Raw genomic sequence first — 25,960 nt, 5'->3', positions numbered from 1 at the left:
ACCTTCTCCCCAGTCTTATAAATATCAGAGCCATTCTGCAAAGTTGAAGCGATTGATCATACACTCCTCACACTCTCATCTCTATGTCAGCTCTAAAGTGTACTTTGCTCTGCTCTCTACTGTATATATTCAACAGGCGAGTTTCCTTTACAGGGCACTAAAGATACTGTAAATTACCGTAGCATACATAAAATATTTGGTTGTTGATAATAAGGTTGTATAAAACTGCACAGAGGCTCTGTTGTGCCTTCTTCACCACACTGTATGTGTGGGTTGTCCATTTCAGTTTGTCAGTGATGTGTATGCCAAGAAACTTGAAGCTTTCTACCTTCTCCACTGCGGTCCCATCGATATAGATAGGGGGGTGCACCCATGGATTTTGTATTGTAAATATGTGATAGGAGTAGGGCCTGAGGGAACACATTAAATGTATTGGGTAAAGTGTTATAAAATGTCATGTCATGTAATATTTTAAACAGTATATAACTGCCGTAATGTTTCTGGACCCGATTAAGAGTAGCTGCTGCCTTGGCTAATGGGGATCCTTAGTAAATACAAATACAAATAACTCTATACATGCCTCAAGCAAACAGAGCTGCTGATTCTACAGCCTGGGTCTGTGCTATCTCTAGCAACCATCTTAAAAACTCCCATTCGTGAGCTGAATTCAAAGTGTCCCCCCGTACAACAGCCTCTGCTACATAGGCCTTCAACGGACTGAGGTAGCAAGATACCATGCTCTCACAGAAAGATAAGATAGTGATAGATAACGACAGCCATGCACAGACTCTGGCACAGCTACAGTATTATATCATTAGAATCATAACGATGCGATGCTATAGTGAGGTTCTGTATCATATGTGAGAGAGATTCAAAAAGACACTCGCACATTTTAGCTATTTTGTTGCAGGTGCATGGTAACAGTGAGATAGCTTGAAAGTAAAAATAAAGTGTGCACGTTTCTCTTTTCTTTCAAAACGATAAGATGAGAAAACATTCTTGATCTTATCAACCACAGAGCAAAACGCACGCAGCGAAAAACAATAGTCCTGGGTGTTGATTGGATCTGTGTGTAATCCAATTCCACCATATCACCCTATTTGACTTTGTACTGCAGCTGAGGTTCATGGCCGAGCAAGGCAAGCATATTGTGATCTAAGATCGAAAACTACGCAAAATTCACAACCTGTATTGATCTTCATATAGGAGCACATTAATTCAAGCCCAGAGTTAAGTTCCCACCAAATATTTGACCTTTCTGAGACATTTTTGGCCGCCATGTTGGGTTGTCTGTGCGTGAAGGAGAGAGGTGTGATGATTAATAAGGATCCTGTCTTTAATGGCCCTCTGGTCAGCTATGGATGTACATCCTGTTCAGGTTACATAACCTGAACATGTATAAAAAGCCATAACATTTGATGACAGGTTACATATTCCACCGGCAGTGTGTTGTGCCTCCGCGTCAATCACTGAGAATACGATGTGCCGTTTTGTAACTACGGCACATATCAAACTGTGTATGCTGAGAAAGAAAGAGAAAAGGTGTAGGATTTGTCCAACCCTGCGTGAAAATGCCGCTAGGTCTGTCCATTTATCTGTGAAAACAATATGGAAGCATATTATTTTTTTACAAAATACTATTCCCATGTTTGTGCCCTTAAGTGTGGTTTTTCTAGCACTATGGTTTGATAGTTTGCTACTGTTCATGCAATGTCTACAGGCACTACAATATTATTTTTGTTCATTCCGATGCTAAAGGCTGAACCCCCCTAAGGTGTGGACTCCCGGACGCACCTCAAAACCATAGGGAGGGTCCGGGTGGGCGTCTGTCCATGGTGGCGGTTCCGGCTCGGGACGTGGACCCCACTCCATTAAAGTCATAGTTCCTCCCCTTCGCATCCTGGGATAATCCACCCTCGCCGCCGACCATGGCCTAATAGTCCTCACCCAGAACCCCACTGAACTGAGGAGCAGCTCGGGACTGAGGGGCAGCTCAAGACTGAGGGGCAGCTCGGGACTGAGGCAGCTCGGGACTGAGGGGCAGCTCGGGACTGAGGGGCAGCCCGGAACTGAGGGGAAGCCCAGTACTGAGAGAAAGCCCAGTACTGAGAGGAAGCCCAGTACTGAGAGGAAGCCCAGTACTGAGAGGAAGCCCAGTACTAAGATGAAGCTCAGGCAGGTAGTAGGCTCCGGTAGATCCTGGCTGGCTGGCGGATCTGGAAGATTCTGGTTGACTAGCAGATCTGGAAGAGACTGGTTGACTGGCAGATCTGGAAGAGACTGGTTGACTGGCAGATCTGGAAGAGACTGGCTGACTGGCAGATCTGGAAGAGACTGGTTGACCGGCAGATCTGGAAGAGACTGGTTGACTGGCAGATCTGGAAGAATCTGGTTGACTGGCAGATCTAGAAGATCATGGCTGACTGGCGGATCTAGCTGCTCTATGCAGACTGACAGCTCCTTGCAGACTGACAGCTCTGGCTGCTCCATGCAGGCTGACAGCTCTGGATGCTTCGAACAGACTGACAGCTTTGACTGCTCCATGCAGGCTGACAGCTCTGACTGCTTCATACAGACTGACAGCTCTGGCTGCTTTATGCAGACTGATAGCTCTGACTGCTCCATGCAGGCTGACAGCTGGCAGCTCCTTGCAGACTGACAGCTCCTTGCAGACTGACAGCTCCTTGCAGACTGACAGCTCTTTGCAGACTGACAGCTCTGGCTGCGTCGTGCAGACTGACAGCTCTGACTGCTCCATGCAGGCTGACAGCACCCTGCAGACTGGCAGCTCCTTGCAGACTGACAGCACCTTGCAGACTGACAGCTCCCTGCAGACTGGCAGCTCAGGCTGCTCCGAACAGGCAGGAGGCTCCGGCAGCACTGTAGAGGAGGAAGGCTCTGATAGCGCTGAACAGGCGGGAGACTCCGATAGCGCAAGAGGGAAGGAAGGATCTGGCTGTGCTGAACAGGCGAGGCGCACAGAAGGCCTGGTGCGTGGTGCTGGAACTGGTGCTACAGGATCGAGGACACGCACAGGAAGCCTGGTGCGGGGAGCTGCTACCGGAGGACTGGTGTGTGAAGGTGGCACAGGATGGACTGGACCGTGAAGGTGTACTGGAGAGCCTGAGAGCAGGACTGGCACAGGACGTGCAAGGCTAGGTAGGTACACAGGAGGCCTGGTGCGTGAGGCTAGCACATTTTTCACCAGCCGACTAACACGCACCTCTGGACGAGTATGGAGTGCTGACCCAGGTGCCATTAAATCCCCGACACGCTCCGTCGGACGAATATCGTACCTATAGCACCATGCTAGCAACTCCCTCATTACTCTCTCCTCCACTTTCCCCATTAACTCCTTCACAGTCTCTGCTTCGCTCACCTCTAACACCGGCTCTGGTTCTGGTCTCCTCCTTGGCTCCTCACGATAAAAAAGGAGAGTTGGCTCTGGATAGACCGGACCGTGCAGGCGCACTGGAGCTCTTGAGCACTGAGCCTGCCCAACCTTACCTGGCTCGATGCCCACTCAAGCCCGGCCAATACGAAGGGCTGGTATGTGCCGCGCCGGGCTATGCACCCGCACTGGAAACACTGTGCGCTCCATAGCATAACACGGTGCCTGCCCGGTCTCTCTAGCCCCCCGGTAAGCACAGGGAGTTTGCGCAGGTCTCCTACCTGGCATAGCCATACTCTCTTTAAGCCCCCCCCAATTATTTTTTTGGGCTGCTTTTCGGGCTTCCTTGCCAACCGTGTTCCCTCGTATCGTCGGCTCCTATCTCCAGCTGCCTCTGCTCTCCTTAGTGCCTACACCTGTTCCCATGGGAGGCGATCTCTTCCGGCCAGCATCTCCTCCCAAGTGTAACAACCTTTACCATCCAACACGTCTTCCCATGTCCATTCTCCGAATAATTCATCCTCCCTTTGCTGCTCCAGCTGTCGCTGCCTGTTTCCACGCCACTCGTTCCGTGTGTGGTGGGTGATTCTGTAACGTCGTTCTTCGTTTGTAGAAAGAGAGTTGGACGGAAATGCAGCGTGGTGGTTACTCATGTCTTTAATGAAGAAAGCGATACATGAAATAACGATTACAAAATACAAAACAACAAACGGAACGTGAAATCTAATTACAGCCTATCTGGTGATACTACACAGAGACAGGAACAATCACCCACGAAATACACAGTGAAACCCCGGCTACCTAAATACGGTTCCCAATCAGAGACAACGAGAATCACCTGACTCTGATTGAGAACCGCCTCAGGCAGCCAAGCCTATACAACACCCCTACTCAGCCGCAATCCCAAATACTACAAACCCCAATACGAAAATACAATATATAAACCCATGTCACACCCTGGCCTGACCAAATATATAACGAAAACACAAAATACAATGACCAAGGCGTGACAAAGGCTTAGCAATGTCATGAGCTGCTGAGACATTTTTGTAATTAACTGTGTTTGGTAGAGTTTGTGACTGACTACTCAGATCTAAGAACTGTCATCCTTGCGTTTCACACTCTTGGGCCTGAGCAGTGCTAAATGTGCTAAAAGGTTTCTCTGTCGTCCTGGTGAGTACAGGCAGGGACTACTCTCTCCCTCCGTGCCTGGCGCACAGACACAGCACACCATGCAATGCTGATGTCTCATCCCAGCATGCAATGTGTCATTAAGATTCCCCTCTCGAGTCATCACACACGTCCCAAACCAGCACCAACACACTAACCAACCAACCCAGCTCAATCATCTGCCAGTCTCACCACCCGTCTCACCAAGCCTCGATCAAGCTCAAAAATCATACTCCCGTCTGTACTGCAAAACTATTTCTCAGAAAAGCCCACTCTCTCTCTTAATCAATAAAACTGGTGCATGCTAATGATTTCCTTCCTCTGAAGGTCAAGCAGACAACCTGCAAATGGCTGGCGACGGAAAGCAATAGAAACCAGTGAAGGAGGAGAACAGAGATGGATGCACTGTTGGCTTATCCAATACATGCAGGGCCTCATTAAAGGGTCATTATAGGCATAATCTCTCTCTCTCTCTCTCTATATATATATATATATATATATATGTTTGTCATTCATTGACATATTTCATCACTATCTCCCCGGGAGGTAATTAGAGAGCGGATGAATATTGTTACTGTGAGAAAACAGAGGAGGAAGGGAGGAGTGGCAGTCCGGAGCTTCTGAAACAATGCATATGATATGTGGCACTGCACCGAGCCTGTGGGATCACTCACATCAAAGCAATGTTAATTCACAATAAGTAAGAATCGACTCAAAGCTTTCTATTTCATTCCTGTCAGCAGAGTGTGTCATGCAGCCTGTCAACATTTAAACTCAGCTGCTGCAACGGGACAATGCAATGGGATTTGCAAAAAACATTTGCCTTTTTGATATGACATAATGATCTCTAACATTAAACACAAGCTGGTTACATACATTTAAGGGAGTAGTCGTAAGTGGAGCATTCACAGTAAGCATAGTGTGCTATGTACTGAGCAGACAAATAGCATTACCGTGGATAACTACTAAAGCCATGGCAGCAGAAGCTAAAATTGAGTGGGTTTAGCATTATTATCCCACTATGCATAGATACAATGATATAAAGGTATGGCAGCATGGCAGATTAAGCCAATCTCACATAGTTCTAGTCCAAGGACCCAGCCAGGAAATTCAGCAATGGAATAATCCAAAGTAGTGTAAAGAAGAATTATAATATCTCTCCCTTTCCCTCTCTCACAACGATTATCTTCCTACCTCTCCCGCTTCCCATTGGGGTACTTACCCAATTTAGGAGCTCCACAATAACACATTGACAATAGGTTTGATAAAAGCCCAATCTAACTTCATGTACTTTATAGAGTTTCAGTCATGCACTGCTTTTAACTTTGTTCACACTCAGACAGAGCAAATACTGTGGAGTGGAGACTGTCCTATCATCCTTTCACCTGTACTCGTGGGTTTATTCAACTCAATGCCCTAACTTGCTCGGCTCCTCCAGACACTTTCCTCTAATGCAAGAAATACTTCAAATATCCCCACCACAACCACCACCACGGCATTAACATTCTCTCTCTCTCTCTCTCTCTCTCTCTCTCTCTCTCTCTCTCTCTCTCTCTCTCTCTCTCTCTCTCTCTCTCTCTCTAGATATTTGGCTTCCTCAATTATTCATCTCTTAATCTTCTGGCTACTTTTTTTTTTGTATGTGTTTATCTTTAAGTGCATCGAGGAGAAATAATACATTATATACAGTACTTAGTATTCAAACTGTTACTCGGGTCACAGAAAGATAATATTAACCTGTTTCCATAAGAGTGCATGCTCAAAGGACCTAAAACTAGTTGGTGTTTGATCAATCGTTTTCACGTTGTTTTTTATTTTTCATTTTATTTTCTCAACAACAACCAAACATAAACAAAATACAATCAACAGAGGAACACACATTTCAACAAACATCAATGACATCATACGTGCTCATGTTCCCACAGCAACCATACACATCATGTCTCACAACCACACTCCCCCTCATCCTTCATCCCCCGGAACATTCCATCAACCATTTTCAAATGAGAGAGATATTGCAGGGGCCTACATTTGTACTCAGCACTACTGTCTGCAGGCGTAAGGTACAATACATTAACAAAAATATGTGGACACCTGCTCGTCGAACATCTCATTCCAAAATCATGGGCATTAATATGTAGTTGGTTCCCACTTTGCGGCTATAACAGCCTCCAGCACTCGGCGATCCCATTCTGTGAGCTTGTGTGGGCTTCCACTTCGCGGCTGAGCCGTTGTTGCTCTTAGACGTTTCCACTTCAAAATAACAGCACTTACAGTTGAGCGGGGCATCTCTAGCATGGCAGAAGTGTAACGAACTTTCTTGTTGGAAAGGTGGCATCCTTTGGCGGTGCCATGTTAAAAGTCATTGAGCTCTTCAGTAAGGCCATTCTACTGCCAATATTTGTCTATGGAGATTGCATGGTAGTGTGTTCGATTTTATACACCTGTCAGCAACGGGTGTGGCTAAAATTGCCAAATCAACTCATTTGTAGGGGTGTCCATATACTTTTGTATATTCAGTGTATTATCCTCATTGAAGCAATAGACACCATTATAGTATTATACTGTGGATTCTATATTGAATACAGATGTGCACAAAGCAATTCCAATTCATTACTGTGTGTGCAGAAATACGGGGGCTGGCTCCCAGAGAGCACTCAGATGCACCATAAAACCAAAAACCCAACCTTCGTTATCACAACGCATCAGGAATAGTTGTTATCTGATTTCATCTCTGATAAATACACTGCATGTCTGCATTGTGACAATTCCCAACAACAATCAAACAATGAGTATGGTACAGGCCACATCGCCACAGAATGAGATAGCCATTCTGTCAATCGACAACAGGCATGAATAATAGAAGATGAGCCAACCAGGGCAGATGGCTGCCACCTCATAGGAGTTGGAGATTAGGGTTGCATGCTCCATCACACTAAACATGATATATGACAGACATACAAACTGTACACTGTACCAGGCTGGCTACCTGCTCAATGTGCATCATTAACAGTGTCCTAAGTACAGTTCCAAGGAACACCACTATTCATGCATGTATTCATATCCACCAGGCAAACTCAATCAAGCCCAGCTGAAGTGTTTGAAATAAACTCATTTGAAGGTCCAGTACAGTGCAGGTCTGAACTGTACCTGGTTAATCACTAGCAGTGTCTTGAGTATGGTTCCAAATGATCATCACTAAACACACTGATATACACTCATAGCTATATAAAGCAATATATCAGCTGTGCTAATCAAACCAAACTGTTCTGGGAACAGACACCAGGTGGTCCAACCAGCTCAAAGCACCATCAATGATCCATATGGTTTCAACCACGGATCTCTTTGTTGGTTGTTTGGAAAATGCAATACATACAGTACATTTGTGGTTTTGCTAAGTCAAAAGTTTGGACACCTACTCATTCCAGGGTTTTACTTTATTTTTTACTATTTTCTACATTGTAGAATAATAGTGAAGACATCAAAATTATGAAATAACACATTTGTAATCATGTAGTAACCTAAAAAGTATTCAACAAATTAAAATATACTTTATATTTGAGATTCTTCAAAGTAACCACCCTTTGCCTTGGTGACAGCTTTGCACACTCTTGGCATTCTCTGAACCAGCTTCATGGCGTAGTCTGGAATGCATTTCAATTAACAGGTGTGCCCTGTTAAAAGTTAATTTGTGGAATCTCTTTCCTTCTTAATGCATTTGAGCCAATTAGTTGTGTTGTGACAAGGTAGGGGTGGTGTACAGAAGATAGCACTATTTGGTAAAAGACCAAGTCCATATTACGGCAAGAACATATCAAATAAGCAAAGGGAAACGACAGTCCATCATTACTTTAAGACATGAAGGTTAGTCAATATGGAAAATGTCAAGAACTTTGAAAGTTTCTTCAAGCGCAGTAGCAAACACCATCAAGCGCTATGATGAGACTGGCTGTCATTAGGACCACCAGAGGAAAGGAAGACCCAGAGTTAACTCTGCTGCAGAGGATAAGTTCATTAGAGTTACCAGCCTCAAAAATGTAGCCCAAATAATTACTTCAGAGTTCAAGTAACAGAAACATCTCAACATCAACTGTTCAGAGGAGACTGCATGAATCAGGCCTTCGTGGTGGAATTGCTACAAAGAAACCACTACTAAAGGACACCAATAAAAAGAAGAGACTTTCTTAGGCCAAGAAACACAAGCAATGGACATTAGACCGGTGGAAATCTGTCCTTTGGTCTGAGGAGTCCAAATTTGAGATATCTGGTTCCAACCGTCGAGTCTTGTGAGACGCAGAGCAGGTGAGCGGATGGTCTCCTCATGTGTGGTTCCCACAGTGAAGCATGGAGGAGGTGTGATGTGGAGATGCTTTGCTGGTGACACTGTCTGTGATTTATTTAGAATTCAAGGCACACTTAATCAGCATGGCGACCACAGCATTCTGCAGCGATACGCCATCCCATCTGGTATGATATTCTTTTTTCAACAGGACAATGACCCAAAACACACCTCCAAGATGTGTAAGTAAGGGCTATTTGACCATGAAGGTGAGTGATGGAGCTGCACCAAATGACCGATTTCAACCCACCAGGTCACAGTTGTAAATGAGAACTTGTTCTCAACTAGCCTACGTGGTTAAAAAAAAGATAAATAAAAAAAATGTGGATGGTTTGGGATGAGTTGGAATGCAGAGTGAAGGAAAAGCAACAAACAAGTCTTCAGAATATGTGGGATTTCCAAGACTTTTGGAAAAGCATTCCATGCAAAGTTGTCACCAAGGCAAAGGGTGGCTACTTTGAAGAATCTCAAATATATAGTAAATTTGAATTTGTTGAATACTTTTTTGGTTACTACATGATTCCATATGTGTTATTTAGTAGTTTTGATGTCTTCACTATTATTCTACAATGTAGAAAATAGTAAAACTAAAAAGAAAAACCCTGGAATGAGTAGGTATGTCCAAGCTTTTGACTAGTACTGTATAATCAGCCCTTTAGAGTAATATAGTTTAGAAGATGAGGTGGCGTCAGCTGGGAACACTGTGTGACGGTGCTGTAGTGAGCCAGAACGGCTCTGTACAGTAGTTTCATATAACTCTGCCTCTATCACAACCAAAGCCTTGTAGCTGTACAGAACAGCTCTGCCTATTCAGTTTTTGTAGCTCTGCCTCTATCTGTCACAGCCAAAGCCTTGTAAAGGGCTTATCCCATAAGTGGTGTGTATAGTCTTCTCAAATGTGTCACGGCAGGGTCCATGTGTGTCCCTGGGCAGATTAAGGCCAGGCAGAAGAGACCATATCCCCACCTATTCACTCTAATCTCGTCATACTACAGGAAGTCAGCCCAGGGCCTTACAAACTACAATTTACACAGAGACACAAGAAGCTGTTAGCTACCTACAGTACAATGAGATTATATAGATATTATTATGATATGTTTTTATTTACAAACACCAAATAGTCAGAGAATATTGTGAATTTGATATATTTTAACTAAAAGTGGCTAGACCACAAATCATGAAAGATTCTTCATTACCTTGATATATTGTAATTTTTGGTTGTTAAACCTTCCAGATCTTCTTTAGGAATATTCACTTTTTAAAACAGGAACTAACATGTTATTGTCATTTCATTTAACACCGTGCATATCAACATTTGAGAAACTAGGGATCAGTGCCTCGTCAGTCAAATACGTAATAGCATTACAGACTCACTGGCCTTCACCACAGAAACTAAACTATAACCATTCCTGACTGCCACTTTTCTCCTGTTTAAACCAGCGGGTTGTTGCGGGATCAAAACCATTTGCCGCTGTCCCCTTGACAGCTCATTATCACAGACAAACATCCCTCAAAGTACCTCCCACTCACAGACAGCGAGAGGAACTCATTCTAGTCACCCCATCACACTGACAAAGATCTCACCCTGCATCAACAACTTGAGGGACACCAAATGAAAGAAAATAAAACATTGAAATACCTTGTGGTTTTAATTAGTTGTTACCAGATGAGGTTTTCTCCTGCACTAGTAAACAGTAAATCCTCATTTGGTTTGGGATCCTCCACAAGCCTTAGGACTCCAAAGCTTCCTACGGTCCTATCTACAGTATGCCTGTCTGATTCGATGCTGTCTTTAAAATAAGATCAATTGGGTATCAGTGTTTTGTCTATACTATATATACAAAAACTCTCCCAAATACTTGCTTCCATTATATATCACAAACCAATATTGAAAGGACAACATGTATTCCTTTTTTCAAATCCCAAACAACAAATGATAATATAAATCCATGTGGTGCTTCTTATCAGTCAAATAAAGGTATTGTATCACCTTTCTAGGTGATCCTGGAACATGGGTTTAGACTAAAAGGATCAGTAGAGCAGTCTTCAGTCTTCAGTCTAGCCAGTGTGTCATGGGTTAAACAGGACAACCAGGGTCTATCTACATCTCATCTGAATCATTCTCATAGAGAGATCATTATTAACTGACCTCAACATATCATCAGACCCCCAGTGTAGACCAAACTAAATAAACTAAAATAAACAAATCATCAGACCACCAATAAACTAGCCATCCTGCAGCTTCTACAGGACCTAGTAGACCTGATCCACTGATTGGTTTTTAACATTTTTGGGATAGGGGTCAGCATTTCAAATTTGGATGAATAGCGTGCCCAGAGTGAACTGCCTCCTACTCTGTCCTAGATGCTAATATATGCATATTATTATTAGTATTGGATAGAAAACACTCTGAAGTTTCTAAAACTGTCTGAATTATGTCTGAGTATAACAGAACTCATATGGCACGTGAAAACATGAGAAAAATCCAACCAGGAAGTGGGACATCTGAGGTTTGTAGTTTTTCAAAGCCTGGCCTACCGAATACACATTGAGATATGGATGAGGTTGCACTTCCTAGGGCTTCCACTAGATTTCAACCATCTTTAGAAACTGGTTTGAGGATTCTACTATAAAGGAGGGGCTCATAAGACCTCTTTGAGTCAGTGGTCTGGCAGAGTGCCTTGGTCTCATGACGCGCGCTCCCGACAGAGTTACTTCTCATTCCAGTGCTTTTCTGAAGACAAAGGAATTCTCCGGTTGGAACATTATTGATGTTTTATGTTAAAAACATCCTAAAGATTGATTCCATACATTGTTTGACATGTTTCTAAAGGACTGTAACGGAACGTTTTGAGTTTTTCTCTGGACGAAATGCTTGCGCCTCATGAATATGGATTACTGGGCTGAACATGCTGACAAAAAGTGGCTATTGGGACATAAATGATGGAACTTTATGGAAAAAATCAGTCATTTATTGTCGATCTGAGATTCTTGGTGGAGTGCCTTCTGATGAAGATCATCAAAGGTAAGTGAATATTTATGGTGTTGTTTCTAACTTTGTTGATTCCAAAATGGTGGATATTCCTCTGGCTGTCCTGGGTTCTGAGCGCTGTTCTCAGATTATGCTTTTTCCGTAAAGTTTTTAAAAATCTGACACAGCGGTTGCATTAAGGAGAAGTCTATCTTTAATTCTGTGAATGACACTTGTATCTTTTATCAATGTTTATTATGCGTATTTCTGAAAAATCACTGGATGTTTTGGAATCAAAACATTAGTGCACGTAATGCGCCACTGTAAACTGAGATTTTTGGATATAAATATGCACATTATCAAACAAAATATACATGTATTGTGTAACATGATGTCCTATGAGTGTTAGTGATTAATTTTAGCGATATCTCTGCTTTTTTTGACTCCTATCTTTGGCTGGAAAAAAGGCTGTGTGTTTTTTCGACTTGGCTCTGAACTAACATAATCATATGTTGTGCTTTAGCTGTAAAGCATTTTTGAAATCTGACACAATGGATAGATGAACAAGATTTTTCATCTTTCATTTGCTGTATTGGACTTGTTAATGTGTGAAAGTTACATATTTCTAAAAAATATTTTTTTATTTTGTGCGCTGCCTTTTCAGCGGAATGTTGTCTAGCGGAAGCCCTGCGCTAGAAAGGTTAAACAATTTATAATTAAATGTACACATACAGTAATCCATCCTGGCCCAATCTCTATTAACCTAGATGGGGGAATTCCGACCAGAGTTAAGAGTAAATGGAACGTAATTCGCTCTTTACGTTTGGGGTGGAGATCAAAGAAATGAAGGTGTAGCAGAAGTGTGTCTACAGATTATGTATTCTGACCCCAGGGGGGGGGCAGAGTTAGGATGTGTGGTACGCCAGTGCTTCTGTGTGGTTGTTCCTGAGGATTGCTAATAATAGTGGATCATAGTAGGATAACGTATTACAAGTAAATAATTTGGAAGACGTAGCCTATTTCAATCATTATGGAATGCATACCATACATAGCAGTTTTAACCTGGAGCCTGGTGCACGGTTCACGACAACTGGACCGTTGTCATCACAGTTCAATCATTAGTGAGAATTATTAGGGTAGATTTACAGGACTACTCTTCAACCCCTGTTGTACACTTTTATCACCATCCAATATTTAATGGTTTGAACAATTGAATATGGAAACTTTCAGGATGATTCCAACAACTATATTTTTGATTCATCAATACATTTAGTGTGTAAAGGCTCTCCAAACTGTTTTTTTGCATTATTATTCATAAATACTTTTCTAACCCTAAATAATTATACAAGATCAGAGTATTTTTTTTATCTACCAATTGGTGCTGAAAAGGAGATGAATATGCATCTATTGACATGGCTTCTTTCATTGATCCCTAATATTCTGAACTGTTCTCCATATATTCTAGTGAGTCTGTCTCGAAAATTCAAATGAAACAAATATAAAGGGATGGCTTTCGATAAATGTACTGAAAACCCTATTGAATGAAAACTCCCAGAGAAAATATATTGGCCAGTAAGTGGGAGGGTTTTTAGCGGTTGAATTAAATCTATTCGGTGTGCAAGGTAACCAATCCTGCAAAGCCTGTTACCACCTGCATAAGGTAAGTCCGAATACCAAATACTGAGACATACGTAGGAAAGGTGTTCATATGAAAGGTGTACATTTCCTAAGATTGGATTGGGCCCCTAGTGCTTAAATTCAATGTGGCCTGGTGTCTTTTAGAATTAACTCAACAATCAACTCCTTGCTGAGCAATTAACAGATCATACAAACTGAGACATCCTTAAACTCAGTAAACACAGTATGCTAACAGATCAATTATTACCAAAAAAACAATGAGAACATCACATAAAGGTCACATACATTACAAATTCACCTCTTGCTCAAGATTAGCAAAGCTGTTTTGGGAGCAGCAAAACCTTCAGTAGATTCAAGCAAACAGAGAAAATGGTTGCTGTCCACGGTGCTGATCGGATGAATGAGTTTGTAAACACTGTTGTGTGTACTCTAACATGCGGAACACAGATCAAGAGTGAGGGGCTGTCCATGGTCCTGACTCCACAATAACACTTCTAGCTTTGCAAGCTTCTGACACAATGTCACTTGTAACTGTTCATGGAGCTGGACTCTTGGCCAAACCACAACAGTCACCACATTACCAGTTTCTTTGACACCATATGATGACTGCATAACAGAGCGTAGAGCATATACCACATCATGGTAAAACATACTATGCTAACGCCTCTAGAAAGAATACACAGGCATATTGGGTTACATTGACTCACCATTCATGGGTCACATGATTTTTAGCTGAGTCCTATGTCTAGTCTAAATTTCAAACCTATCCAGGTTTCATCCCACCAGAGCTGTCAAGTATCTGTGTCATGCATTGGTCTTAGTATTTTTGTGTTTTCTTTAATTATTTGTTCAGGCCAGGGTGTGACATGGGTTTATTGTATTGTCGTATTGTTTTTTTTGTAGGCATTGGGATTGTGGTTGATTAGGGGTGTGCCTAGTATAGGCTTGGCTGCCTGAGGCGGTTCTCAATCAGAGTCAGGTGATTCTTGTTGTCTCTGATGGGGAACCGTATTTAGGTAGCCTGGGTTTCACTGTGTATTTCGTGGGTGATTGTTCCTGTCTCTGTGTAGTGTTCACCAGATAGGCTGTAATAGGTTTCACGTTCCGTTTGTTGTTTTGTATTTTGTATAGTTATTTCATGTGTCACTTTTTCCATTAAAGTCATGAGTAACCACCACGCTGCATTTCGGTCCGACTCTCTTTCGACAAACGAAGAACGACGTTACAATCTGCTGACACTTATCAGTCTCCGACATACATGTCTTGTCTCAGGTATCAATAAATGTGTTCAAACCTGCCATGGTACGTCCTCACAGACTCACAGGGGAAAAGCACACAAGTATCAAAGACGTAAAGACAGTGTAGTAGAGGACTGTAAGTACTTGCTGATCGTATGCTCTCTGTATGAAGTAATATTGGGCACCAGTGCTCTGCCTGTAAATGTAATACAATATGTCATGGTAACTCCTCACACATGCACCCAGAGGGCATATCAAAGGCAAGATGTTATAGTAGACTATTTACTTGTTGAGCACCCAGGTATGTGATGCTAATCCTACCTGGAGGAGGATGTTGTTTTGCAGCGTTTGATTCCCTCAGTCCCCATATCATACTAACAGCAGGATCCTCATACCGGGCTCTTTGATTCCTTGGCTCGGGCTCACATCATCACAGGGTCTTAATCTCTACTAGCGTAATTAAAACAAGTCTCCGAGCTACAGGGATCGCTGCCACGCCATCTCCAACGTGCCAAATCCCACCCTGATTTTCAAAAGATGGAACTTTCAAATTATATCACAACGAATGAAGAGGTCCCTGGGTCTAAAAATGAATACCTAATGCACTAGACATAATATTTGAATACATGCTACTTCGATAACCAAAGGTGTATTCCATTGTCCACCCCACCCTAATAGGTGTATGGTAAAGCTGCGGTTGGGCAGTCTCGCCGCCCCCGTCCTCAGTGTTACCCAGCCCTTCAGAGCTGCAGCAGGCAGCAGTATGGAGGGAGAATAAATTGAATTATAGCACCACCAGCCACTGGAAGTGGAGCTGCAGCTCAGTTTGCCTATATGGTTTCTTGCTCATAGGGTAAGCAATACAGAATACCCTTACATACAGTACTAGTGAAAAGTTTGGACACACCAACTCATTCCAGGGGTTTTCTTTATTTTTTTACTATTGCCTACATTGTAGAATAATAGTGAAGACATCACAACTATGAAATAACACATGGAATCATGTAGTAACCAAAAGTGTTAAACAAATCAAAGAGATTATTCAAAGTAGTCACTCTTTGCCTTGATGACAGTTTTGCACAGTCTTGGCAGCTACCCTGCCCTATTAAGGATGAAGTGTCATGGGGTCTGAAGAATTGAAATATGACTTGTTTATCAGATTACATTTATAGAAGTGTCCGTGACAACCAACATTGCTGAAATCAAAGAAACGCCTTGTTAGAATAATATGGAATTTAAATGGTCATTGCTGTAGTCTATTGTACTCACTGGATCCAATAGTTCTTATGTGAAAATTGTACCATAAACACAGAAAGATTGTACAAACATAAATAGGCACCATGACCACTGAGCTGAAGTGAATTTCCTTTGGGACACGACACTTTGCCATTCTAAATCACATCCATGCATTGCCTTTACCTATACAATGGAAATATACACTTCAGTTCATTTGGATCACCACTTGGTTATTATAGCATCATTTTTGACTCATTTACATATGATCTCTATATATATCATTCCAGTGCATCAAGAATATGTGGGTATGGTTATAATTATATCATAGCGCGTCTGTAGCAGCCATTGGTGCCATGGTAGTGAGCATGATATATCGCTTAGGACGGGGCAAGATGACGACGACGCCTGAACTCCTCTATCATCATCTGAGCATATGCCAAGGTTGAGGACTCTTGTAACCTGTCTGGGTAGCCTACATTTATAAGGCTATACACACTTCATGGAGGGCATTTAGCGAAAATATCTATCAGGCTGAAGTGGCATGGGAGCTCAGCTTCCATATAAATAGAGGTGATTTTTATCTAGCCCCTTATGACCGGGTGAGGCAGTGAAAGAGGGTGTCTACGTTAACAACCACCCCTCCCCCTTTCCACACACACACACACACACACACACACACACACACACACACACACACACACACACACACACACACACACACACACACACACACACACACACACACACACACACACACACACACACACACACACACACACACACACACACACACACACACACACACACACACATCATTACCACCACCCAAGTATACCACCACATTCACCCAAATCAATTAGAGCAAGATCAGGTCTATGGATAGCAGTAACCTGGCCAAATAAATGATCCCACTGCGTAATTTTTAATATACGCCCAGACACTCAAATTGAAATGCAGTCGGACAGCTAGCATTCGTTCAAACTAAGCATTATTTAAGTCTCGTTTTTTTACCCTCCGTTGTTCCTGAATAAGCGGTAATACTGAACACACCTGGTTTTCAACAACGTCCTGCAGGTTATCTGGCTATAGAGCCCAATGGGTTCAGCCTTGAAATTCGGTCAATGAACGATGAACGAAAACAAAAAGGACTGATGAAAATGTACAGACATGTACAAACATTTAAACAGTAAAAGTTTACCTTAAAAAGGAACGCCAGCCCTGCTCTGAGCACCGACGATCAGGGGTATCGAATTTTCTCACATTTCAAATTTTCCCATGTTCCAATTTTGTTTTGCCCCATTGGATTTAGGCTAAATTAGGCTATATCAATACAAGGTGCGCTGGATTTCAAAGCCCACAACTCTGCCCAGCACATCTCTTCATTGTGCCCGAGTAATTTGACATCGGTCTGCGCTCCTCCGAACCCAATCCACGTGTGTTCCTTTTCTTTTCAGTTTAAAATAAAGATCCAAGAACACCAACACGAAGAGACAGTCAAATTCCAACGCGCTTCGACAGAATCCTTTGGTGAAAAACGGGCGTTTGCTTTCCCCTCAGACTCGCCGAAGATCTTGCCATTCTCCTGCCGCTCGTCGACGCGCCTCACAACAGTAGAGGCTTTCCTCCGCAGTAATACTGGCTTGCTCTATTTAGCTGAGTGTACGTCTCTAGAGCCGAGTGCTATAAAGTGGCTGCTATGGGGAACTCAGATCAAATCTCAGCAGGGAGACCGTTGCACCGCTGCACCTTACGCGCACTTTCCCCGTTCTGCCTCCACCACGTAATCCACAGAGTGACAGTGCCTGTAGCACACTTGCCCTCCATCCAAGTTATTAAAAGGCTAGGTCTTTCCGTCCCTCATCTCCAGTTTATTCTCAGCTATTCAGCCCCGAAAAAGCGCGTAATTATCTAAATATATGCTGCTATTAGTTTTTAGTTATTACATTTAAAACCTCGACCAAAAATAAACGTCTATTATGAGGCACAATTAACGGTTCCCCCCATTGCCATCACTGTGCTTTTTCCCAATGCTCAGTTCTACCATTCCAGATGATTTAACAAACTAAAAGCTGCAGTTACTGGGACATGTGATGGTAGCTATTTTCCCTCTCCTTTCGATTGGAAAAAATTAGGGAAGTCACTACGGATTGGCTCAGAATCATGTTCGTACTCCTTGATTCAGCCTGTCTCTCAGTGGGACCTGCTAAGAAATGCTGGCGGTAGAACCTTTGCAGGGCAGACATAATTTCATTGCAATGAACAAAAGATGGAAAGAACGACGCCTGACGGGCAATAGAACAGTCGCTGATGAAAATAATAGGATCCAGCGCGTAGGGCCTAATATTGTAGAAAACCAACTACATGCACCCGACTTTTTTGTTGCATAACTTTTACAATTGAGTGTGAATAATAAAGTGTTGTGTTTTTGCACTAAAAATGCAGATGTATACTGACTAGAATATAGGCTTATAGTCTTCATAGACTCTATGCCTTTACATAGATGATCAACAGTAGCAATGGAAAATGAAGTCTATTGGGTAACTGCACTGAACATTGCAAGAGTAGGATATTGGCTCCATTAACATAGTAGGCTTATGTATAGCCTGCCATATCATCCATATATGCACAGCAATGCTGATAAAATGTGATTCGATGTGACTCGGTGCCCTCAAACTAAGGCCTCTCCACTCAGAAGGAACATGCAGCTGATACTACATTTAAAGTAGAGTTATTATGACCATAGTCGAGACTTGTTGTACTAAGCTATTTTAAACAGTCCACAAGCAACAGTGCATTCTGAAAGTACTCAGACACCTTGACGTTTTCCACCTTGTTGCGTTTTAGCCTTACACTAAAGTTGATAAAATCGTTTATTTTCCTCCTCAATCTACACACAATACCACATAATGACAAAGCACAAACAGGTTTTTAGACATTTTTGAAAATGTATAAAACATTTAAAACTGAAATATTACATTTACATAAGTATTCAGACCCTTTACTCAGTACTTTGTTGAAGCACCGTTGGCAACAATTACAGCCTCAATTCTTCTTGGGTATGACACTACAAGCTTGACACAACTGTATTTGGGGAGTTTCTCCCATTCTTCTCTGCAGATCCTCTCAAGCTTTGTCAGGTTGGATGGGGAGCGTCGCTGCACATCTATTTTCATCTCTCTCCTGAGATGCTTGATCAGGTTCAAGTCTTGGCTCTGGCTGGGTCACTCAAGGACATTCATAGACTTGTCCCGAAGCCACTCCTGTGTTGTCTGAGCTTTGTGCTTAGGGTCATTGTCCTGTTGGAAGGTGAACCTTCACCCCAGTCTGAAGTCCTAAGCGCTCTGGAGCAGGTTTTCATCAAGGATTTCTCTGTACTTTGTCCTTTCTTCTTTCCTTCAATCCTGAATGGTCTCCCAGTCCCTGCTGCTGAAAAACATCCCCACACCATGATGCTGCCACCACCATGCTTCACCGTAGGGGCTGTGCCAGGTTTCCTCCAGACATGATGCTTGGTATTCAGGCCAAAGAGTTAAATCTTGGTTTCATCAGACCAGATCATTTCTTTCTCATGGTCTGAGAGCCTTTAGGTTCCTTTTGGCAAACTCTAAGCGGGCTGTCAGGTGCCTTTTACTGAGAAGTGGCTTCCGGATGGACACTCTACCATAAATACCTAATTGGTGAAGTGCTGCAGAGATGGGTTATCCTTCTGGAAGGTTCCCCATCTCCACAGAGAAATGCTAGAGCTCTGTCAAAGTGACCATCAGGTTCTTGGTCACCAAGGCCCTTCTCCCCACATTGCCAGGCGGCCAGCTCTAGGAAGAGTCTTGGTGGTTCCAAACTTCATCCATTTAAGAATGATGGAGGCCACAGTGTTCTTGGGGACCTTCAGAAATGTTTAGGTACCCTTCCCCAGATCTGTGCCCCAGAGCTCTACGGACAATTCCTTCGACCTCATGGCTTGGTTTTTGTTTTGACCTGCGCTGTCAACACAGTCATGTTTGCCTATTGCTCCCAGCGGCCATGCCTCATGAACACGCCAATGTAAACAAATATTTGGTGACATTGACTTCTAAGACTGTAATCACTGAACTTTGTCAAGCGTGATACCAATATTCCCTCATCTCTCATTGGCGCTTACAAATTACATTCTACATCAGAGACTTGTACATTCATCGTCAGTGAGCTTCAAGAGCCTCTATTTGTGTTGATTACAATGTCTCTCTACTGAGGATTCTCAAGTCCGTCAAAAGACTATCCATTGAGTAAGGTTACATGCACCCGATAAAACAATTATTGTGGAGAGTCAGATTACTATAATAGTTATTTTAAAGTATGTACATGCTTTGTAAGAAGAATGATTTCCCTCTAATCCTGTTTACATGGGCACATCGGAAATCAGGCTACCGGATAGAACTTTTGTTAATACAGAAAATTACCAATCAAAATAGACTTTCTACCACAGTGACTATGTTATTTTTGCAAAGCCTATTTGATTCTGAGTTTGGACACATAACATTTGCATTTGTAGCCTAAGATGGAATCGTTCAGTTTTTCGAATTCAATTCACTTGAGGGAGACTTGTGCTCCAGCTGCAGACACATGCACAGATCAAATACACTGCTGGAAAGCCAATTAAGCTGCTTACATTTCCTAATTATTAGAAAGATTGCTCAGAAAACCAGGTGTTTCAATCCGGTTACTTTTACTTAGATTTTGACCTTACTCTGATTAAAATAAGCAGAGTAAGGTGTTTGCATTACTATTTCCTTACTCCTCCTACTGCCATAATCACTTTAATATGAAATTAGTGTGCATGTAAACATACTTAATAATAATTGATGGTTATCGTTTCTTTTATTGAATATAAAAACATACAATCTACCTGCAGTGAAGCCGCTCAACATTTACATTATATTCAGTCATCTAACCTTCCCCCACGGGATCAACTAGGGTCAAGCGCCCCGCCAAAGGGCACATCAACAGATCTCCCAACAAGTCAAAATGGGGACCCGAACCAGCGACCTGTCGGGCCACCAGCCCAAGCTCACAACCGCCAGGCCACCAACCATCCAAGATCCCCCCCCACAGTTCCCCAAGAGCTGCCCCTCAACCATCCGATGCTACCCGAGGGCAATACTAGAACAAATGGTTTATTGATTCTGTATCCTCACAACAAAATCTACAGAGCTGCGATGATGGGATGTCCCAAATATCCAACATTTTGTTGGTGGCAAGAATTCTGTACAATAATTTTAGCTGAAAGGCACAAAGTCTTGAATCTTGAGTCGTTTTATGTATCAACTCATACACCCTGTGCCATGGAATCGGTACATCAAAAATCTCTTCCCAACTATTTTGCAATCTGTATGGCACAGCTGTCAACATCCTGGTCCTCAAATGAAACTGGTATACTTTTATATTCATGCTATTTTTGTTCCTCCGCCAGTTTTGATCCTTTATATTGGGCAGACAGACCAGTTCCCTACCTCCTCCCACAGCCACCTGCCTCCTCCATTTGTGGGGTAATGCTGTAATCAATTGGTTTTAATCTTGGGTTGACCAGACCTTCCCAAACAATTCTGATAATTTAATGACAGACATAACTCTACCATTCAAATTTAAAATATCATTTAAAAACAAAATACCCTTGTCAAACATATTTTCCATATATACAGGTATGTTATCAACCAGCACATTTGAGTTCAACCATAATATTTGTGGTAATATGTGTATCTATTCTGGGGGATGAAATTTAAATTGAGTGTTTGAACAAGGTTTAATTTTTAACTAATCGAAAAGGAGACATGGCAATGTGCATAAAGGCAAAAAGGCCATTATTAAACAATGGATGTGCTTTTCTTAATAATCTCCAAGAGAACAATTTTGGGTTTCAGTATAACTTTTGAATACGTGAAGATTTTAGAGAAAGTTTGAGTGTTTTATATTTAATCATCTCAACCCACCCAGTTCATATTCATGATATAAATAGGCACACTTTATCTTGTCTGGTTTAGCATCCCAGATAAAGATACATATTTTCTGTTCATATGATTTGAAAAATAAACCATCAGGAGTAGGCAGCTCCATAAGTAAGTGAGTAAACTGAGATATGAGTGATGGTTATTCTAATGAGTTACCCTGGCGACTGTCTCAGTGTCGGTCAGCACTGCCTACAGCTGACAGATGTGGTGAGATGGGGGAGCTGTTGTAATTCATACAACGGGTGGGTCTAATCCTGATTGGTTAAAAGCGCATTCCAGCTGGTGTCTATTCCACAAGTTACCACCGGCTAAATCTATGACGTTAAAATGCCTATTTTCTCTGTTCCATCTGACTGTGCAATCCACTGTCTCATCAACCCGGGCAGGGAAGTTATAAACTTGATCTACACTATAAAAAGCATCTAGACATTATCTCACATTTCTTTGAGACTAACATTTAGTTTTCAACAGTGGAGATTTGTATAAACCTTGCTGTCTGTCTCTCTGACATTTACAACATCAATTTCAATATTTAAATTCGATCTCCAACTGTCCCATAGTAATGAACGTGTAGGGGTCGGGAGTCGGGACGAGAGAGAGAGTCATGAATCAGCTGGCATCATTTTTATGGATATAGACAATAAAAGGACAATTGAAAAAAGGTCAAACGAAACGAAGTGCAGCTAGTTTGCAGCTTCAGTTTGAAGTGATTGTGTTAACTGTGTTGTTGGCTAGCTCCTCTGAACAACAGTGTCTTAACGAGAGAGCACATTTTCTATGCCAGGTGAAATTGTGCCTCATTAGCTCATTGTTATGGATGTATCCAAGTAAATGTCACTAGAAAACAGCTTAACCCTCCTGCTGTGTTTCAGTTGAATTGGACCGATTTACAAGTTTTCTCTCTGAAAAATTGAGTTAATTTAATCTGATTGTCATAAGGTTCCATGACTTTGTCCACACAGGGCATCTGAAAACACAAAATACATTTGAATGATTTTCATAACATTTGGGGTGTTTTATTAAACTTTTGTACACCTGTGGTGTTCCCGGTCAAAAATGACCGGTCATTAGAAATGAATGGGTGAGACTACAATTAGTGTATAAAATTGAGTTCAGGCACATGCCCATTCATCAGATGGACACACTTCCTCTCTCAGACCCCAACATGCATGTGTGTTTGAGCACACACACCTCACTCCCCTTCTTGGCTTCCATGGCAACCCCCACAGGAACCTTTCCCCAGGAGAATCTTTCCCCCACGGGGACCACACCTGTTGGCATTCTCACAAACAATCGCAATATTGTTTCAATAATATATAGAACTTTTCTCGTAGCTCTGGTATGTAAAGCTTTTTTGAGGCCTTGATCATATGGATTTATAATGAGCTATAATGGGTCAGTCATTTTAGACGGGGAACACAGAATTAATTAACATGAAACGAACACAACAGGAGGGCTAAACACATGCAGCTACTGTTGTTATTCAGTCTGCACTGTTTGGCGTGACTGTAAGTTTTCTGCAGTTGGCTAGCTAGCAAGCAAAGTATAAGAACGTTGCCAGCCAGTATGGCAATGGAACATAGAATGAACGATACAGAACAAAAAGACTGAACGACTAGATCGCGTCTCTGGAAACCAAACCAATAGAACGAACGACCAGCCGGCTTGGGTAGCAACTCTACATTTTGTGGTAAGGATGAAATAGTATGAATAAATTCATCAAAATAACTATTTTAATGAAAATATGTCAATCATTATTTGAATATGTTGGAAACTCGTTGTAATAAAAGTGATAATTCTCTCGAAGCCAAACTGAAGTATGCTAACCTTTGGTGTCTCTTCTTTAAAAACAGTACACCAGAATGCAGACCTCTGACACAAATCACTGAATAATGTCCAGAAGATGATAGTTGCAATTTACAAGACCTAAACAGCTGATACAGATTTACTGATATAAAACATTTCATTATTTTATATTACAATTCCTAGACAATGATTAAAAAGAAAGGGGCCTTTACCAGATGGGTAGAAACATACATTTACAGACCACCTCTTCTCAGAGTTCCAACATGATCTCAAGACCTCTCCACACAGATGGAACAATATCAGCAAAAAACAACAACACCTGAAGTGGAGTTATTATGGCCCTGTAGTCTAGACATGTTACATTACCTATACTCTAAAAAATGCTGTGTTAAAAACAACCCCATTTGGGTTATTTGGTAACCCCGGGTTGCGTAAATGTTTTTTGTTGTTTTGTTTTGTCTTCCACTTAAAACCAAAAAAACGTCAATAAAATATTTGAAACAGGACAGAACTCATGCTGGGTTATTTTAACCCAGCCAGTAGAGTTGCATAAATTACCCAACATGTTGGGTTAATGGGATTAACTAAACATGGATTAATTCAACCATCAGTTGGGTATTGTTTACTTCCATGCTGGGCTGACCTAGCAGCTTGGTCTTTTTATAACGTAATCCTTAGGTTCTTTTCAGGAAGTGTGGCTAATTAAGGCCGTAGCTTTCAGATAGATCTTATTGGCCACCTATGAAAGTAAAAGTAATTCCTGTTCATCATGTTAACTTTGGACAGGACAGCACAGATGTGCTTCAGGCTTTCCTCACAGCAGGTATAGGCATTTAATGATGGCATATTCTACATGCAATGTCGAATACCGCCACCACCATAAAACTGATAGAGTTCTTTAGTTCTATGCCTCCAACATGATCTCATGATTCTGACAGCATACAGGCGTTCCATACAGCATAACAGTTATGTATACGGTGAAACAGATACTGTGAACGGATTATAATTGTACATATGAGCTGCACTGAAATCCCAAATGAATCATTCTCTAACACCAGTAGGTTTACAATAAAGGTATGAGGGCCACAATGTATCATCTTCAGAGGGAAAACCCATTCAATCACATATCCAGCACTGTGATGATACAGTGTATCAGTTTAAACTACATTTATATTCATATACATATCCTGAAAGAGATCACGAGTTGACTTACAGTAGGTCATTGACTGTAAATCATTGTGGGTTTTCTCCCCCATTCTATAAATTGGAGATACAACGTAAATTACAACCCACACGCTTTTTCTCTTGGTGAATTATATTCTAGAGACAAGTGAGAGAAAAAAAACGGTCTAATTGTACATACATTACTGCAGTGACAAAGTGCATGGCTATTTTAAAGTAAACTGTTTTATTTTTCGATAAATAAACCACACTGACACCTCGACATGAAGTGGTTAGATCAGTTATACTGCTGCAACACTATCACCTGATGAAATGCAGTCATATTAGAATGTATTACACTCACGTGTGTGTGTGCAGCTCTTGGAAAGACATATCCCAACGAGGGATGTAGAATGGGAATAATAATCCACTCGCCCTGTCAGTCACGCACCTGTCTTATTAATCAGACACACCTGGTGCCTTCATTCACACACCTGTGGTATTCAGATATGTTTCATTTGGATACCTTAAACATATTATGATCTTGACAGGCGATCAGAGAATGTATACAATATTCCCTTTGGGATTTATTTCATGGTGCATATTTGGATAAACTCCATGTTACGTTGGTTAGAGGAGAACATGTAAAAGAGGGCTAATTGCCCTGACGGAGATTAACCACTAGCTTTCATTTTATGCAACAACCGAACAGGAATACATTAGTAACAGCCAGGTAGGATAAATTAGATGTTTTTTCTCCCTCCAGAATGTTCTCTAGACAATGAAGCTAATGATTTAAAATGGTTGCCTCCATAAAGCCTTCATAGGCAATACATAAGTGTCATACATCATCTATAACCCTACGTCATGCTTTATGAAGGGTTAATAAATGTGGCCTAACTGTGTTATATAATCAAGACAAGTTTAAACCATACTTTCCCTTTTATTTTTACATTTGAAACCACTTAACATTAATACAAGAAAGTTCTTTGTTTCTAGCCATTTTAAGCCTGTAATCGAACCCATAAA

At 41.8% G+C, this 25,960-nt stretch overlaps 1 protein-coding gene across 1 annotated transcript in view; it reads right to left on the bottom strand.

Moving 5' to 3' along the window:
• Positions 1 to 17,970, bottom strand: part of LOC118362699 (leucine-rich repeat and fibronectin type-III domain-containing protein 5-like) — a 53,870-nt gene extending 35,900 nt beyond the window's left edge. The window contains exon 1 of the mRNA XM_035743253.2: positions 17,182 to 17,970. The gene's annotated coding sequence lies outside the window, so the exon portion shown is untranslated. The remainder of the gene's footprint in view (positions 1 to 17,181) is intronic.
• Positions 17,971 to 25,960: the final 7,990 nt, after the last annotated feature.

This window comes from Oncorhynchus keta, chromosome 29 (assembly GCF_023373465.1).
Source record: "Oncorhynchus keta strain PuntledgeMale-10-30-2019 chromosome 29, Oket_V2, whole genome shotgun sequence".
NCBI classification, from domain to species: Eukaryota; Metazoa; Chordata; class Actinopteri; order Salmoniformes; family Salmonidae; genus Oncorhynchus; species Oncorhynchus keta.
This window is presented reverse-complemented; position numbering and strand designations above follow the sequence as displayed.